This window comes from Oncorhynchus tshawytscha, linkage group LG21, assembly GCF_018296145.1.
Source record: "Oncorhynchus tshawytscha isolate Ot180627B linkage group LG21, Otsh_v2.0, whole genome shotgun sequence".
Classification (NCBI taxonomy): Eukaryota; Metazoa; Chordata; class Actinopteri; order Salmoniformes; family Salmonidae; genus Oncorhynchus; species Oncorhynchus tshawytscha.
The window spans coordinates 37,391,080-37,408,500 of NC_056449.1; positions in this window are offsets into that span (position 1 = coordinate 37,391,080).

Below are 17,421 nucleotides of genomic sequence, written 5' to 3' on the forward strand. Positions count from 1 at the left end.
TCCAACAGGACAACGACCCTAAGCACACAGCCAAGACAACGCAGGAGTGGCTTTGGGAAAAGTCTCAATGTCCTTGAATGGCCCAGCCAGAGCCCAGACTTGAACCTGAGCGAACATCTCTGAGAGACCTGAAAATAGCTGTGCATCGAGGCTCCCCATCCAACCTGACAGAGCTTGAGAGGATCTGCCAAGACGAATGGGAGAAACTCTCCAAATACAGATGTGCCAAGCTTGTAGCGTCATACCCAAGAAGACTCGAGGCTGTAATCGCTGCCAAAGGTGCTTCAACAAAGTACTGAGTAAAGGTCTGAATACTTATGTAAATGTGACATTTTATACATTAGCAAACATTTCTAAAAACCTCTTTTTGCTTTGTCATTATACAGTATTGTGTTTAGAATAAGGCTGTAATGTAACAACGTGGAAAAAGTGAATGGGTCTGCAAGCTTTCCAAATGCACTGTATTTAAACGATAACGCCGTAAAATACCCCATAATGACAAAGCAAAAAAAGATTTTTAAGAAATGTGCGTTTATTTATTTTTCCAGTGTATGTTTGCACCATGTTACTGAAGGAGAATGGGTACAAAGAAATGTCTCGAGCCCCCTCTATTGGTAAGCATGCACTTTATACGTACAGTTCATGTTGTGACCAGGAGATGGCGGTATTGTTCAACAGGATTAAGGGTGATTGTTTTTCTACTGATTTACTTGTGATTATTACTTTCCCAGTGACTTCACAAAGCAATGTTAATTGAAATGCAGCATTTCACAAAAACAAACCAATATTTGTGTAAATCTATCAACTTTTTTTTAATTTGACATTCCTTTAAGAGGTATCAAAAATTCTACTTGCATAGCTATTTTGGAGGATAATTTAGGGATCCCCAAGTCCACCTTTCATCCGGATGGATACATCCTATTTTTTTTCATCCAGTGCCCTTTTACTACACCAATTTCCCTTTGAATGGCAACCTATGGACAAAGGTCTGGTTGCCTGCACAGTGAAAAATTAGAATTCGTGGGAGGCTTGAAGGGAGGAGAAACCAAAGTGTAAGTTGTATCTATCCTCCCTGAAAAGAGGTCCTGACATTCACTTACTCTTTTCTCTCTTTCCAGTTTTTAGAGTCTGTTCTTTGAGCTGGGATAGAAAAGCAGTAGCAGTAGTGGTGATAGATCAGACTGCAGCACCATTGTCTCCCGGGCAGGTCACCAACCCCCAGGCTGGGAGTATGTATGTAGATGAGCCCAGGGCAGATGTCCACAAATATTTTGGGGTTTGTTGCGGGGAGTCCGCCGAACAAAAAGGGTTGTCCGTGCCTAACCCGAGGAGGTTCCTCTCCTTGGGGACTTCCTATTCTGTCTGGGTGCCAAATTCTTTCAGAGGAGAGGACCAAGCAAGGTTTTATACCATTAGGCTTGATATCAAGGAGAGTGCTGGAGTCGCAGTGGGAGAATGTGTACAGATGTCCCAGCAGAGTCACAAGTTCATGACCCTGGTGTGTTGCAGGCACACCCTCGTTGCATCTCATTATCAGGCTTTGGCTACGACCCTACGTGATATTAGTATAGGGCCTGCAGGTGTACTGTTGCCCAAATCTAATGCTTCTTTCTTGATTAACCTGTTGGGACAGCAGTGTAATGGTACAAGCAATATAATGCATGTTCAGTGGCTGTTCATGGGTTTGGGAGGTTTACAGAATCTACAGAATATTGGTTGTAAGTATAAAATCAAGAGAAACAATGTTATTCATTCGTTAATGGACATTTTGTGTGACAGAGAGGGAAGTTTCATTCGAATTAGACTCTTGTTGGCCTTTCTGTAAACTATCATACGGTTTTTGGAAACAAAGAGGGTTGATTACAAGCATTTGCCCCCAAAATCCTCCTGAAATCAGTCACTCCAAACCACCCTGGCCACTAAATCACCTTTTTAGTAATAATGGTATTATCCTAGCTTTTAGCAGGATACCGTTTCAAGGTAAAAGGATCACCGTAAAGTGGTGTTGCCTCTATCCCGTAAGTGACACTTTATCCTCAGGTTTTTCCTGACAGACATCAATCTGAAAGTGTTCCTGTGGCTCTAATGAAGAGATCTCTTCCTTTACTTTCAAATTCCAATGCAATGACTGACGAAAAAATACTCTTCTTTAAAAATAATTATCTTGTTTATGATTACTATTTAAAGCCTTCTGTTTATATATTACTGTAGACACCCTCAAATACACTTTGAGGTAATAAATTTAAACACTTTAAAAAAAAGGCGATGTTTTATACTTGCAATAAAAATCTGTAAGTTTGTGAAATATATTTCTGGAAAGTGTGAAAAAATGTATTTCTTGGGAACAAGTAGATTGAGGTGCTCTTGTTGCTTTTTGTCTGTGTTCTGCTCTGTGGAGGGATGGAGGAAGGGCGGGACCGAGAGAACAGACAAGCCCCAACACGAGGCTTAAAGGATTAAGTTCATTCTCACTGCCAGTCCGTTCGTCACCTAACCGATGCCCTCCACCATGCAGCCTTCTCAATGTGCTACCGTGTTTTGTGATTGGCCGATCCAGTCCACTGAACAATAATAAGAAGGATGAGTGACTCCAGAGAGGGGCTCCAGAGGAAATATCCCCGGGCTATAGGAGTAGCTTCCTATTCAAACTTAGTTCAAGTTGCATCGGCCTTGTTCCCACATAGATGCACTTGGTGGCCGACATAGGTGGCATATGCAAGGGTACGTTACATTTTTTCACAACCATTGCTTGATTCTAAGAGTCTTGCATGGACACTTATGGATTACCAACCAAGGAAATGTTCTGGTTGATGTCACAGACATCCATCCCAGACGGAACATTTGTTGACAATCTGAAATGTCTATGACCTGTATAGTAAACTTTTATAGAAGATAATGGTTTAAGATCAGCCCATTCAAGTGTTAAATCAGTGAGCAAGTTGCTCTTATACACTGCAACTGTTCAAACTCTTCAGGCTTCAAGTTTATCTTTGTTCCGAAAGTCTTTGTTCAGACTCCCTTTTTATTTTTTTTAACCCCGGGTACTTGAGATACATCCAAGCTCCATGGAGGAGCCTGATCTTGTTAAGTGTCTTTCATTTCAAATCAACCTCTTCTTCCCCATGTTTGTCCTTCGTATTATCTCCTCAGAGGTCCACGTTGAGATGGTCAGTGGTTGGTTGATGATACACAATACAACTAGGGCCTCTGAATCCACACTACAGGACCTCCAGAACTACAACAAGGGCCCCTGAATCCACACTACAGGACCTCCAGAACTATAATACAGGACCTCCAGAACTACAACTAGGGCCTCTGAATCCACACTACAGGACCTCCAGATCTACAACTAGGGCCCCTGAATCCACACTACAGGACCTCCAGAACTATAATACAGGACCTCCAGAACTACAACTAGGGCCCATGAATCCACACTACAAGGCCTCCAGAACTAGAATATAAGGGCCTCCAGAACTACAACTAGGGCCTCTGAATCCACACTACAGGACCTCCAGAACTAGAATATAAGGGCCTCCAGAACTACAACTAAGACCTCTGAATCCACACTACAGGACCTCCAGAACTACAACTAGTGCCCCTGAATCCACACTACAGGACCTCCAGAACTACAACTAGGGCCTCTGAATCCACACTACAGGACCTCCAGAACTATAATACAGGACCTCCAGAACTACAACTAGTGCCCCTGAATCCACAATACAGGGCCTCCAGAATTACAACAGAGGGTGCCCAGAACTACAATACAGGACCTCCAGAACTAAAATACACACCTCCAGAACTACAATACCCCCAGAACTACTATACCCCCAGAACTACTATACAGAACCTCCAGAACTACAATGCAGGCCTTCTGAACTACAATACAGAACCTCCTGAACTACAATGTGGCCCTACCAAGAAAAAAGGCAGTAACTGCTCATTTGGTCGAAAATTAGTTAATGTCATTTTTGCTACATTCAATACATGCTTCATCCTTCATCATATGGACAAGTATCCTGCCTCTATTGTGTTGTGTGTTGGAGAACATGGGGATCATGTTAGCAGTAACTCCATAAAGTCACTGTGAAACCAAGATAAATAAAAGCCATTTTTCTCAGTTCAACGCTATGAGCAGATACAGACTTTTTGATTGGTAGGGCAGAATACAGGACCTCCAGAACCACAATACAGGACCTCCTGAACTACAATACAGGACCTCCTGAACTAAAATACCTCCAGAATTACAATACTATACCTCCAGAACCATAATGCAGGCCTTCTGAACTACAATACAGGACCTCCTGAACCACAATACAGGACCTCCTGAACTAAAATACAGGACCTCCAGAACCACAATACAGGACCTCCTGAACTAAAATACAGGACCTCCAGAACCACAATACAGGACCTCCTGAACTAAAATACAGGACCTCCTGAACTAAAATACAGGACCTCCTGAACTAAAATACAGGACCTCCAGAACTAAAATACAGGACCTTGGGAATCTCCCTGATGAGTAAACAGAGACACAGGGCTTGTTAAATCTGACTGACTAGGAGAGTGGCTCTGTGAATGGATCCCACAAGGATTAATTAAGACCATAGATAGCTGTAAGGACCAGAGTGGCTCTGTGAATGGATCCCGCAAGGATTCATTATGGCCATAGATAGCTGTAGGGACCAGAGAGGCTCTGTGAACTGAACTGGCCTTGGTCTCTTCATTGATGTTGTTGTCACTGAGTGCTTTGAGTTGGATGGTGACCTCACAGCCTTACATCCCTTTGAATCCAGTTTAGTAGTGTCTCACACTTGAGAGGTGTCTGTCTAGCTGGTCCGATGAGAGGTGTCTCTCTTGGGAGAGATGTGCTTGAGAAGGTGAAGACACCTCCAGATTAGTGCAGAGAGAAAGATCCAGTGTCTCAGTCTATTGATAAGGCAGCAGCTCTGAGGGCTCTCTGGGTGTATTGATGAGGCAGCAGCTCTGAGGGCTCTCTGGGTGTATTGATGAGGCAGCAGCTCTGAGGGCTCTGTGGGTGTATTGATGAGGCAGCAGCTCTGAGGGCTCTCTGGGTGTATTGATGAGGCCGCAGCTCTGAGGGCTCTCTGGGTGTATTGATGAGGCAGCAGCTCTGAGGGCTCTCTGGGTGTATTGATGAGGCCGCAGCTCTGAGGGCTCTCTGGGTGTATTGATGAGGTAACAGCTCAGGGCTCTCTGGGTGTTTTGATGAGGCAGCAGCTCATGGCTCTCTGGGTGTATTGATGAGGCAGCAGCTCAGGGCTCTCTGGGTGTATTGATGAGGTAACAGCTCTAAGGGCTCTCTGGGTGTATTGATGAGGTAACAGCTCTGAGGGCTCTGGGTGTATTGACGAGGCAGCAGCTCTGAGGGCTCTGGGTGTATTGACGAGGCAGCAGCTCTGAGGGCTCTGGGTGTATTGATGAGGCAGCAGCTCTGAGGGCTCTGGGTGTATTGATGAGGCAGCAGCTCTGAGGGCTCTGGGTGTATTGATGAGGCAGCAGCTCTGAGGGCTCTGGGTGTATTGATGAGGTAACAGCTCTGAGGGCTCTGGGTGTATTGATGAGGTAACAGCTCTGAGGGCTCTGGGTGTATTGATGAGGTAACAGCTCTGAGGGCTCTGGGTGTATTGACGAGGCAGCAGCTCTGAGGGCTCTGGGTGTATTGATGAGGCAGCAGCTCTGAGGGTTTTCTGGAACAATAGGGAGTCATTGGGACTTTCTTCTTCTGCAGAGTATTTTGCTCATAGGAGGAATCGTTTCCTATAACTTGTCCCTTGGTTAGGCCAATTAGGGGCTGCATAGGTTGGTTACTGTAAAGCACTTTGGAACAACTGCTGTTGTTAAAAGTCTTTATAAATATATTTGATTGATAACATATTTTGTATTGTCACACACGGTAATTTAAGTAGAACAGAAATTTGATTATGTGACTAGCAAAATTCATAACATTCAGCTATAGGTACACTACATTACCAAAAGTATGTGGACACTTGTTGGTTGAACATCTCCTTCCAAAATCATGGGTATTAATATGAAGTTGGTCTCCCCTTCGCTGCACAGATGTTGGACAATTAGGCCTGGCTCTCAGTCGGCGTTCCAATTAATATCAAAAGGGTTTGATTGGGTTGCGGTCAGGGCTCTGTACAGGCCAGTCAAGTTATTCCACATGGATCTCGACCAACCATTTCTGTATGGACCTCGCTTTGCGCACGGGGGCGTTGTCATGCTCACATAGGAAAGGGTGTTCCCAAACTGTTGCCATATTGTCATTGTATGCTGTAGCGTTAAGATTTCCCTTCACTGGAACTAAGAGGCCCGAACCATGAAAAACAGCTCCAGACCATTATTCCTCCTCCAGCAAACTTCACAGTTGGCACTATGCATTCTGGCAGGTAGTGTTCTCCTGACAACCCAGAATCGTCCGTCAGACTTCCAGATGGTGATTCATCACTCCAGAAAATGCCTTTCCACTGCTTCAGAGTCCAACGGTGGTCAGTTTTACACCATTCCAGCCGTTGCTTCCAGAGGCAGTTTGGAACTCGGTAGTGAGTGTTGCAACCGAGGACAGACAATTGTTACGCGCTACGTGCTTCAGCACTCGGCGGTCCTGTTCTGTGAGCTTGTTTCCACTTCACAATAACAGCACTTACAGTTGACCGGGGCAGCTCTTGTAGGGCTGAAATTTGACTAACTGATTTGTTGGAACGGTGGCGTCCTATGATGGTGCCACGTTGAATGTCACTGAGCTCTTCAGTAAGCCCATTCTACTGCTAATGTTTGTCTATGGAGATTGCATGGCTGTGTGCTCGATTTTATACACCTGTCAGCAACGGGTGTGGCTGAAATTGCCCAAATTCACTAATTTGAAGGGGTGTCACATACTTTTGTATATATAGTGTATATGGTTTCAGTTCATACTGGAGAAAAACAAACATCATCAGTCGCACACGCAGAAAAGCTCAGTAGTTCATTTAATGCAAGTGACTACCCTGTTTTTGTAACACAAATGATTATCCTTATTCCTAAAATCTCTGACAAAACATGGTACATACAAACTTTGATACTCACCTATGTAGACTAATCTGGAAATATTACCCCCAGCCTCCCCGTGGGATAATTAGTGTAGAATAATTGGTCGCTAGTTTGTTTAGTGCAAAAGGAGAGGCCTACTAACACAAACAATTGCATTACAGTTAGCGGCCCCAATTATCTGAAACAACCCGGGATTTTGTTGTTTAGCATAGAGTTATGCAAATCTGTGCTGTGAGTTGCATTGTTGCACACATACATGCCTGGAGAGGCCTGGCTGGCCTAGCCTGTAAACACCCTACCTGCATTCTTCTCCTGCCCCACATGTCCCCCAGCACCAGATCACTACATAAAGCCTAGGTTAAAGGGAATAATCCCATGGAAGACCTCGCTTTGTCACCTCACTTCTCTGAAACAGAGAGGGGGGACGGAGGGATAGAGGGGGAGGGGGGGACCAAGAATAAGTCAACGTAGCTCCAAATTAAATCCACAACACTGAATGGACCTTTGACCTCTGGTTTCAAATGGAGAAGAGAGAGAGGAGAGAAGGAAACAGTTTATAACTAGACTGAAACCCCAAACAGAACCAATCAGCTACTCTTTTAGGCTTTATAACTCTAGACTGAAACCCCAAACAGAACCAATCAGCTACTCTTTTAGGCTTTATAACTCTAGTCTGAAACCCCAAACAGAACCAATCAGCTACTCTTTTAGGCTTTATAACTCTAGACTGAAACCCCAAACAGAACCAATCAGCTACTCTTTTAGGCTTTATAACTCTAGACTGAAACCCCAAACAGAACCAATCAGCCCCTCTTTTAGGCTTTATAACTAGACTGAAACCCCAAACAGAACCGATCAGCCCCTCTTTTAGGCTTTATAACTCTAGACTGAAACCCCAAACAGAACCAATCAGCTACTCTTTAGCCTGTATAACTCTAGACTGAAACCCCAAACAGAACCAATCAGCTACTTTTTTAGGCTTTATAACTCTAGTCTGAAACCCCAAACAGAACCAATCAGCTACTCTTTTTAGGCTTTATAACTCTGGTTCTGGGGTTTCAGACTAGAGTTCTAAAGCCTAAAGGAGTAGCTGATTGGTTCTGTTTGGGGTTTCAGTCCAATCAGCTAATCCTTTGGGCTTTATAACTCTATAGTCTGAAACCTCCACTAAAGGGTCCAGAGTGTTGTATTGCTAACTGTTCCTCTCTCTTCTCTTCCTCCGTACATTAATCTCCCCCCCGTTTGAGTCCGCGTCCTCCTCACCGGCTCCCCCTATTGTCACGCTCCTCATTGTAATGTGAGCCTCACTTCATCTCTATGCAACGGCAGGCAAGACTGTCTTCTCCTCTCCTTTTTCTCCCCTCCTCTCTTAATTGCCTGAGCTCAGACCACCAGTATGCTTCTCCTGCAGATGTCTCGCTCCTTAATTTGCGTAGAGAGCACAATCAGACCCATCTGCTCTAGTTTTTCCTTTCTCCACTCTTACCTCCCTCCCTCTATCCCTCCCTCCCTCCCTCTATCCACCACCCTCCCTCCCTCTATCCCTTCACCCTCCCTCTCTCTATCCCTCCTCCCTCCCTTCCCCCAAAATCACCTCTGCACCCCTCCCTAAATCTCCACAGTAAGCCCCTCGCCTCAACACCGAAAAAGCCACAACTCCTACTCCTCCCAATGAAAACCTTGTCAGTGGCGTGGGGATTGAAAGCCTATCAAAAAGCTATAGAAGAGTAGTTCTGTGTTGAAGGGCACAATCAGAGGGTGGGTGTGAGGCCAAGACCCCTGCTAGCTTTAGGCTCTGTCAGGGGTGGGGGGGGAAGAGGCCCAGGCCAGATAAACAGGGACAGATGGAGGGACTTTGGAAGGGAGGAATAATCAACGCTATGCACTGTGCACGATAAAGGTGCTGCGTGACGCCGCTGTTTATATAAAACAACATAAAATACATGGCTGTGAAACAGTGGATGCTCCTCAGAGGAGGAAGGGAAGGGCCATCCTCCATAGTGAATTTCATTTAAAAAAACTAAAAAATAATGAAACATTAAAGTCATCTTTTTTTTAGATAAAACTATACTAAATATATTTACATCACAAAATATTTAAAACACACAATGAATATCTACAGTAGCCTCAACAATACTCTGTAAGGTAGCACCATAGTGTAGCTGGAGGACAGCTAGCATCTGTCCTCCTCTGGGTACATTGACTTCAATATAAAACCTTGGAGGTTCATGGTTCTCACCCTCTTCCATAGACTTACACAGTAATTATGACAATTTACGGAGGATGTCCTCCAACCTATCAGAGCTCTTGCGGCATGTACTGACATGTTGTGCACCCAATCAAAGGATCAGAGAATGAATCTAGTACTGAAAGCATAAACTACAGCTAGCTAGCACTACATTGAAAAAAAGCATAAACTACAGCCTACTCAAACACCTGGCTCAAGGTGAGAGGGATGCTATGTTAGCTAGCTGGCTATGGCTATCCAACAGAGAGGGATGCTATGTTAGCTAGCTGGCTATGGCTATCCAACAGAGAGGGATGCTATGTTAGCTAGCTGGCTATGGCTATCCAACAGAGAGGGATGCTATGTTAGCTAGCTGGCTATGGCTATCCAACAGAGAGGGATGCTATGTTAGCTAGCTGGCTATGGCTATCCAACAGAGGGGGATGCTATGTTAGCTAGCTGGCTATGGCTATCCAACAGAGAGGGATGTTATGTTAGCTAGCTGGCTATGGCTATCCAACAGAGAGGGATGCTATGTTAGCTAGCTGGCTATGGCTATCCAACAGAGAGGGATGTTATGTTAGCTAGCTGGCTATGGCTATCCAACAGAGTGGGATGTTATGTTAGCTAGCTGGCTATGGCTATCCAACAGAGGGGGATGCTATGTTAGCTAGCTGGCTATGGCTATCTAACACTGGAACACTTCGAAGTCAAGGTGGTTTTCTTCATTTATTGTCATCGGGGCCCACGGGTGTAACTGCTAAACTGCTTGCTGCTGACTGTACACTGTACTGCATGATTGTAGCAGGTTTTACTAACGCCTTAGTTCCAGTAACTATGGTGATCGTCTATGACGTGACAACAATGTAGGCTGTGTGTAGCGGTTAGCGGTCATGATATGAAGGTTTGGCTTGGAAAGGTTTTTTCGCCTGGTCACAGACATCTGATGTGAGGGGCACTGAAGTCCACAAGCGAAGGGGAAAGGTGAGAGGAGGAGAATGCGTAGATCGTTGCGAGAAGGAATTACATAACGAGCTGTTAGTATGTGGTCGCTATGAAAGTGATCAGGGGTGTATTGATTCCGCAGGGGGTGTATTGATTCTGTTGAAAAATGGTTCTTAAACGGAATGAAACGGGGATAAACATATTTGAGTTTGTCCAATAGAAACTTGTTTGCAACTGTTGTACCAATGAATACACCCTAAATCAGCTAGATGCAGGCAAGAGTGTGCAAGGCTGTATTGAATGTGTCACTGTCTGTCACCTTGGGTGTGTTCGCAAAATTAATTGCCAGAGTGCGGCCATAATGTGCTCAGTCAGACTGTCCGTTTTGTACATTCAGAGCGTGTCTCTTTTGGAGTGTTCAGTGAAGTTGATCGAGTGTTCTGACCTCACAACTGCAGTCAAGCACCCAAGCTAATTGGCTAAAATTGTCTCTCTACATCCAGAAACAAAAGAGACAACACCTCACTCTGACCATTGTACTCACTCTTGCAGAGCTGCTTAGGCTGATTTCATGTTACCCAGAGCGTTAGTGACTGTAATTGTGCTGCTGACAACAATTTAATTACGTTTTTTTTTTGCCAAAGTTGACTGACATCTGTCATATTCAATGAGTGTTGAGCATTCATAAATTCATCAGTTATTCTGCTCTCTGGTACTCAGACGAGAGTGCTCTGAAATCGGAGTAGATAGCCAGAGTGAATTTTTCTCTCGAGCTATGCACCTATGTTGTAAACTTTCTTTCATAAGCTAGGTAGTAGCAACCTCGTGGTTTGGATAGGGAACATTCTAGTATCATGTTGTAGCCTAAACCTATCCATGTTACACTGAACTGGGCGAATGGAATATGAATGACAGTCATCCAATATGCTGTAATAGAAATAAGGCCATGCTCATTTAAAAAAAATATTCGCCCTCCCTCATCTTAAACGCCACTGCTTGAAACAAGTGACACTTGGCCAAAGGATTCCGTGGAACCTCCCCTGCATGTGGTCTTCGGCTTGTGTCCATGACAACTACACAGACAACTACAAACTACAGACTAGATAAAGCCCATATACAGCATTCACAACATGCTCATGTTCCAATGGCATACAGAGGCAGTCAAATATATTGGCACCCTTACACTGTACAATGGAGCAGAATGGTCTGTCTTTTCTTTTTAAAACTGGTTGAATGGCTATTTTCACCTATAGGCACCTGCAGCTTACCACAGGGGATATACATTACACAATAAATGAGAATCATTACCTCCAACCAAATTAATTAGAATTTACAATAATTTAGTTCCAGGCCATTTTCGAGACATTGAAGTGAAAAATTATAATTTCAGTTAACATTTTTCGAATGCGTTTGGGTCCTGTGCAGTAAATAAACCCAAAAACAGGTGTAAACTACACCAAACTTTTTTTTAAACAATTTCTATTATTTAAGAAGAAATAGTGACTCATGCAAAGTGCCACTGCATTGAACCACATCTGAACCATTGTTTTCCTATTTTGACCACTATCTGAAAAAAATATATACATTCTCAAGTAAAACACTCTATCTAATTGTATTGGTCACAAACACATATTTAGTAGATGTTATTGCAGGTGTAGCAAAATGCTTGTGTTCTTAGCTCCAACAGTGCAGTAGTTTGTAACAACTCACAACAATACACACAAATCTAAAAGTAAAAGAATGGTATTAAGAAATATATAAATATTAGGACGAGCAATGTTGGAGTGGCATTGACTAAAATACAGTATAATAGAATACAGTAAATACATATGAGATGAGTAAAGCAGTATGTAAAGAACATTAAAGTGACTGGTGTTCCATTATTAAAGTGACTAGTGTTCCATTATTAAAGTGACTAGTGTTCCATTATTAAAGTGACTAGTGTTCCATTATTAAAGTGACTAGTGTTCCATTATTAAAGTGACTAGTGTTCCATTAATAAAGTGACTAGTGTTCCATTATTAAAGTGACTAGTGTTCCATTATTAAAGTGACTAGTGTTCCATTAATAAAGTGACTAGTGTTCCATTATTAAAGTGACTAGTGTTCCATTATTAAAGTGACTAGTGTTCCATTATTAAAGTGACTAGTGTTCCATTATTAAAGTGACCAGTGATTCCATTATTAAAGTGACTAGTGTTCCATTATTAAAGTGACTAGTGTTCCATTAATAAAGTGACTAGTGTTCCATTATTAAAGTGACTAGTGTTCCATTATTAAAGTGACTAGTGTTCCATTATTAAAGTGACTAGTGTTCCATTATTAAAGTGACTAGTGTTCCATTAATAAAGTGACTAGTGTTCCATTATTAAAGTGGCTAGTGTTCCATTATTAAAGTGACTAGTGTTCCATTATTAAAGTAGACTAGTGTTCCATTATTAAAGTGACTAGTCTTCCATTATTAAAGTGACTAGTGTTCCATTATTAAAGTGACTAGTGTTCCATTATTAAAGTGACTAGTGTTCCATTATTAAAGTGACTAGTGTTCCATTATTAAAGTGACTAGTGTTCCATTATTAAAGTGACTAGTGTTCCATTATTAAAGTGACTAGTGTTCCATTATTAAAGTGACTAGTGTTCCATTATTAAAGTGACTAGTGTTCCATTTATTAAAGTGACTAGTGTTCCATTATTAAAGTGGCTAGTGTTCCATTATTAAAGTGACTAGTGTTCCATTATTAAAGTGACTAGTGTTCCATTATTAAAGTAGACTAGTGTTCCATTATTAAAGTGACTAGTGTTCCATTATTAAAGTAGACTAGTGTTCCATTATTAAAGTGACTAGTGTTCCATTATTAAAGTGACTAGTGTTCCATTATTAAATTGGCCAGGGATTGCATGTCTATGTATATAGGGCAGCAGCCTCTAAGGTGCAGGGTTGAGTAACCGGGTGATAGCCGGTAAGTGGTGGCTATTTAACAGTCTGATGGCCTTGAGATAGAAGCTGACTGAGTGGATTGATGCCCCCCCAAAAAGTGTTCATAATTACACACAAAAATAGCCCCCAAAAAGTCTGGATCGTGATTGATGAGTTCGACCAACATTTGCATCAGTTTTTTTTTTGACTCCAGATCTGAAATGATTGATGGTGTATTGAGATGGGACAGAATCCTATGAGTTGCTCTTAACTTGGAGTAGCTGCTTTGATTCTATCACTCACGGCACTCTCTGTTTTTATGCCTTTGTCTATCGTCCCAAAGTGGTGCAATGAGATGAGTGAATCCAGTGTTCCTCTCGCGAGCCGTTATTGTCCACTTTACAATGAGCGTTCATCTTTGTTGATGTGGGAATTTATCATCTACGCTTGCTGGTTTGACTGTGCAACAAAGACTAGTTTTAAAAAGATTAATAGGACACTTTTTTCTTTTTTTAAAATTGCAAATAACAACCAATAACCTTGACATCTGGTTTGTCTTTTGTGATGTTGTGTTGATTCTGTCTTCTGTTCTAATGAGCTGATGGCATAAACAACTTTGTTGCTCACATGATATGAACTGAAATAGAAATAATCACATGCTGTAGTTTTGCTTGACTCCACCCACAAAGTGTGAGGGCCTCTATTGCTAGCTACATAAACCTGTTGTAGACCCAATCACAATTGGTAACACCTACGTTTGGTTACATACCTATGTCACTACACAGCCACATTTGTTCCATTTGGAATTAATGCTTCAACCTTGAGCAAATTCTCTGCTGCTCTGAAGGGAACTAACCGTCACATGACTGCATTGGCAAAGAATTCAAAACGGCAGTCTTGTTGTAACATCCAATAATCACCATCTAATGCTATGTTGGGACCCAACAGTCTGATAATCACTATCTAATGCTATGTTGGGACCCAACAGTCTGATAATCACCATCTAATGCTATGTTGGGACCCACCAGTCTGATAATCACTATCTAATGCTATGTTGGGACCCACCAGTCTGATAATCACTATCTAATGCTATGTTGGGACCCAACAGTCTGATAATCACTATCTAATGCTATGTTGGGACCCAACAGTCTGATAATCACTATCTAATGCTATGTTGGGACCCAACAGTCTGATAATCACCATCTAATGCTATGTTGGGACCCACCAGTCTGATAATCACCATCTAATGCTATGTTGGGACCCACCAGTCTGATAATCACCATCTAATGCTATGTTGGGACCCAACAGTCTGATAATCACTATCTAATGCTATGTTGGGACCCACCAGTCTGATAATCACCATCTAATGCTATGTTGGGACCCACCAGTCTGATAATCACCATCTAATGCTATGTTGGGACCCACCAGTCTGATAATCACTATCTAATGCTATGTTGGGACCCAACAGTCTGATAATCACTATCCTGTTGGGACCCACCAGTCTGATAATCACTATCTAATGCTATGTTGGGACCCACCAGTCTGATAATCACTATCTAATGCTGTGTTGGGACTCAACAGTCTGATAATCACTATCTAATGCTATGTTGGGACCCACCAGTCTGATAATCACCATCTAATGCTATGTTGGGACCCACCAGTCTGATAATCACTTTCTAATGCTATGTTGGGACCCACCAGTCTGATAATCACCATCTAATGCTATGTTGGGACCCACCAGTCTGATAATCACTATCTAATGCTATGTTGGGACCCAACAGTCTGATAATCACCATCTAATGCTATGTTGAGACGCAACAGTCTGCATACCAGAGATCAACTTCTACTGATTCTATAGACTGTTGAAAACCTCAAACCCAGTTTCTGCAAATGTATCTTCTCCCTTCTTCACACTGAACAGTCGGATGCATTTGGGCTGTATCTGCTGGGATGGCCAGTGAAAGGGTATTGTCCGGGTCTGCTGGGCCTGTTAGCTATGGGGCCTCTCCTGTCACTCACTCAAGGGATGGAGGAGACCAGGGACCACATAGAGACTAGGCCCCACTGGGGCCGTACCTTGCACCCCTACACCGCCTTGTTACCCCGTCTGTCTGTCTGTTGCCCTGAGCGTGGCATTGGAGAAGAAGAAGAGGATGGCGTTCCACTTCAGCCCACGGTCATGGTCTCCTCTCATTCAATGACAGTTTGTTCTCAATTAGATAGCTTTGTAAAAATGTAAAGCCTTTTTAAGAGAATTCTCCACCACCGTCTGGGGAAGGCTTTATATTGTCTAAAAGATGGCACCCTACGCCATCATACCGATGTTTCACTTTTCTCCTCTCCTCGACTGTCTTTCTATTCGCATTTAAACTTCTCAATCACTTGCTTGAGTGGTTTAAGTAGAAACGAACTAGCTTAGAAATCTCCCTAGATATCTAAAATCTTATTTAGCCTATATAGCCTATCGCCTACCGGCACAGATTAATCTAAATGTCACTATGTCCATACAATGGAACACTTCTTACATCATGAGAGTACAACTGGTAAAACACAGCAGTAGTGATGCATTAAGCAGGCAGCAGATGGCACTGTGTTGTAGGTCTTACAAATGTCTTGGCTCACAAGTTGTGGACAGTCCGTGCTTCTCTATTGTAGTCATAACCCTCTCTGAGTACATTTTTAAGATTATATATTGTCCCCAACATGATTTCCACATTACATTTTTTTTTTTTTTTTTTTTTTTTTGCATTCGTTAGTAATGATGCACCGATTTCTAATTGTGAGGTAAAAATCGGAATAAAATATATAGTTGACTGGACACCAATTGGTAGGCAAAAGTATTTGTCAAAGTGATCTGTTCTCTGAATACTAAGGAACTGTAATAGGCTACAAATCAAGAATGCCTAAAATATCCATCATTCCTTATCAGCATTTTCAAGTATTTTCAAGTGGGGTCCTGCATTTCACAGATATGTCATTTCACTAAACCAATTCTGCCTTCAGAAGAAACAATTCTCCCCAAAAAACTGGTTCAATTCAGGCTACTCTATTATCATAATCTCTTAAAAGTTGTCCTTTCAAAGGGCCTGTGGTGTAAGGGTAAGTGTGACGTGCTTTGGACCGCCACCACTCCTTGGCCTCTCTTGGCCTCTCGTGCCTAACAGGGGAGTAGTGTGGGTGGCTGGGTATAGGTGAGGGTGGTGCATAGCTAATAGGCACAGAGGGGACCAAACCAAGGGGGGGATCGACCACGGTCGGTCGGTCGGTCGCGTTCTCTTCTCCTGTTCTCAGAGGGAGCCCCCCAACAGAGCCTGCTTCACTGTAAAGCACCGCCTTTTGTTGTCCATTTGTTTACCTTGCTTCCCCAAGTCCCCGGCGGCAGGACAATGACGCCTACAGCAACAGCTCATTCAATGCTCCTTCGGCTCCTTTATCCTCGGCCTCTGAACACTGGTTACCTCAGAGCCTCAGAAGAGTGAGTGATTAAGAACCCAACAGGCTATCTCACAGCTCACAGGCACAAAGGCACTCCACTTATCCAATAAAAAAAGTGTTCCACACCAACTGACGTCCGTCAAACTGATGGTTCTGGTGAATTTGGCCAATGTGGGTAGTTCCCAAAGTTTGTTGTTATCCCGACTGAAAGAAGAGGTACCTTGCATGATGTTGTTTATGTTGTTGTTGGTGGTGGAGGTGGTGGTGGTGGTAGTAGTAGAGGTGGTGGGAGTATAGGTGGTAGTGGTAGTGGAGGTGGTAGTGGTAGTGGTAGTGGTAGTGGTGGAGGTGGTAGTGGAGGTGGTAGTGGAGGTGGTAGTGGTAGTGGAGGGGGTAGTGGTAGTAGTGGAGGTGGTAGTAGTGGAGGTGGTGGAGGTGGTAGTAGTGGTAGTGGAGGTGGAGGTGGTAGTAGTGGAGGTGGCAGTGGTAGAGGAGGTGGAGGTGGTAGTAGTGGAGGTGGTGGAGGTGGTAGTAGTGGGTGGAGGTGGAGGTGGTGGTGGGAGGTGGTAGTGGAGGTGGTGTTGGTAGTGGAGGTGGTAGTGGAGGTGGTAGTGGTGGTGGTGGAGGTGGCAGGGAGGTGGTAGTGGAGGTGGTGGTAGTGGTAGTGGAGGTGGTAGTGGAGGTGGTGGTGGTGGTGGAGTTGGTAGTGGAGGTGGTAGTGGAGGTGGTGGTAGTGGTAGTGGAGGTGGTAGTGGAGGTGGTGGTAGTGGTAGTGGAGGTGGTAGTGGAGGTGGTGGTGGTAGTGGAGTGGTGGAGGTGGTAGTGGAGGTGGTGGTGGCGGAGGTGGTGGA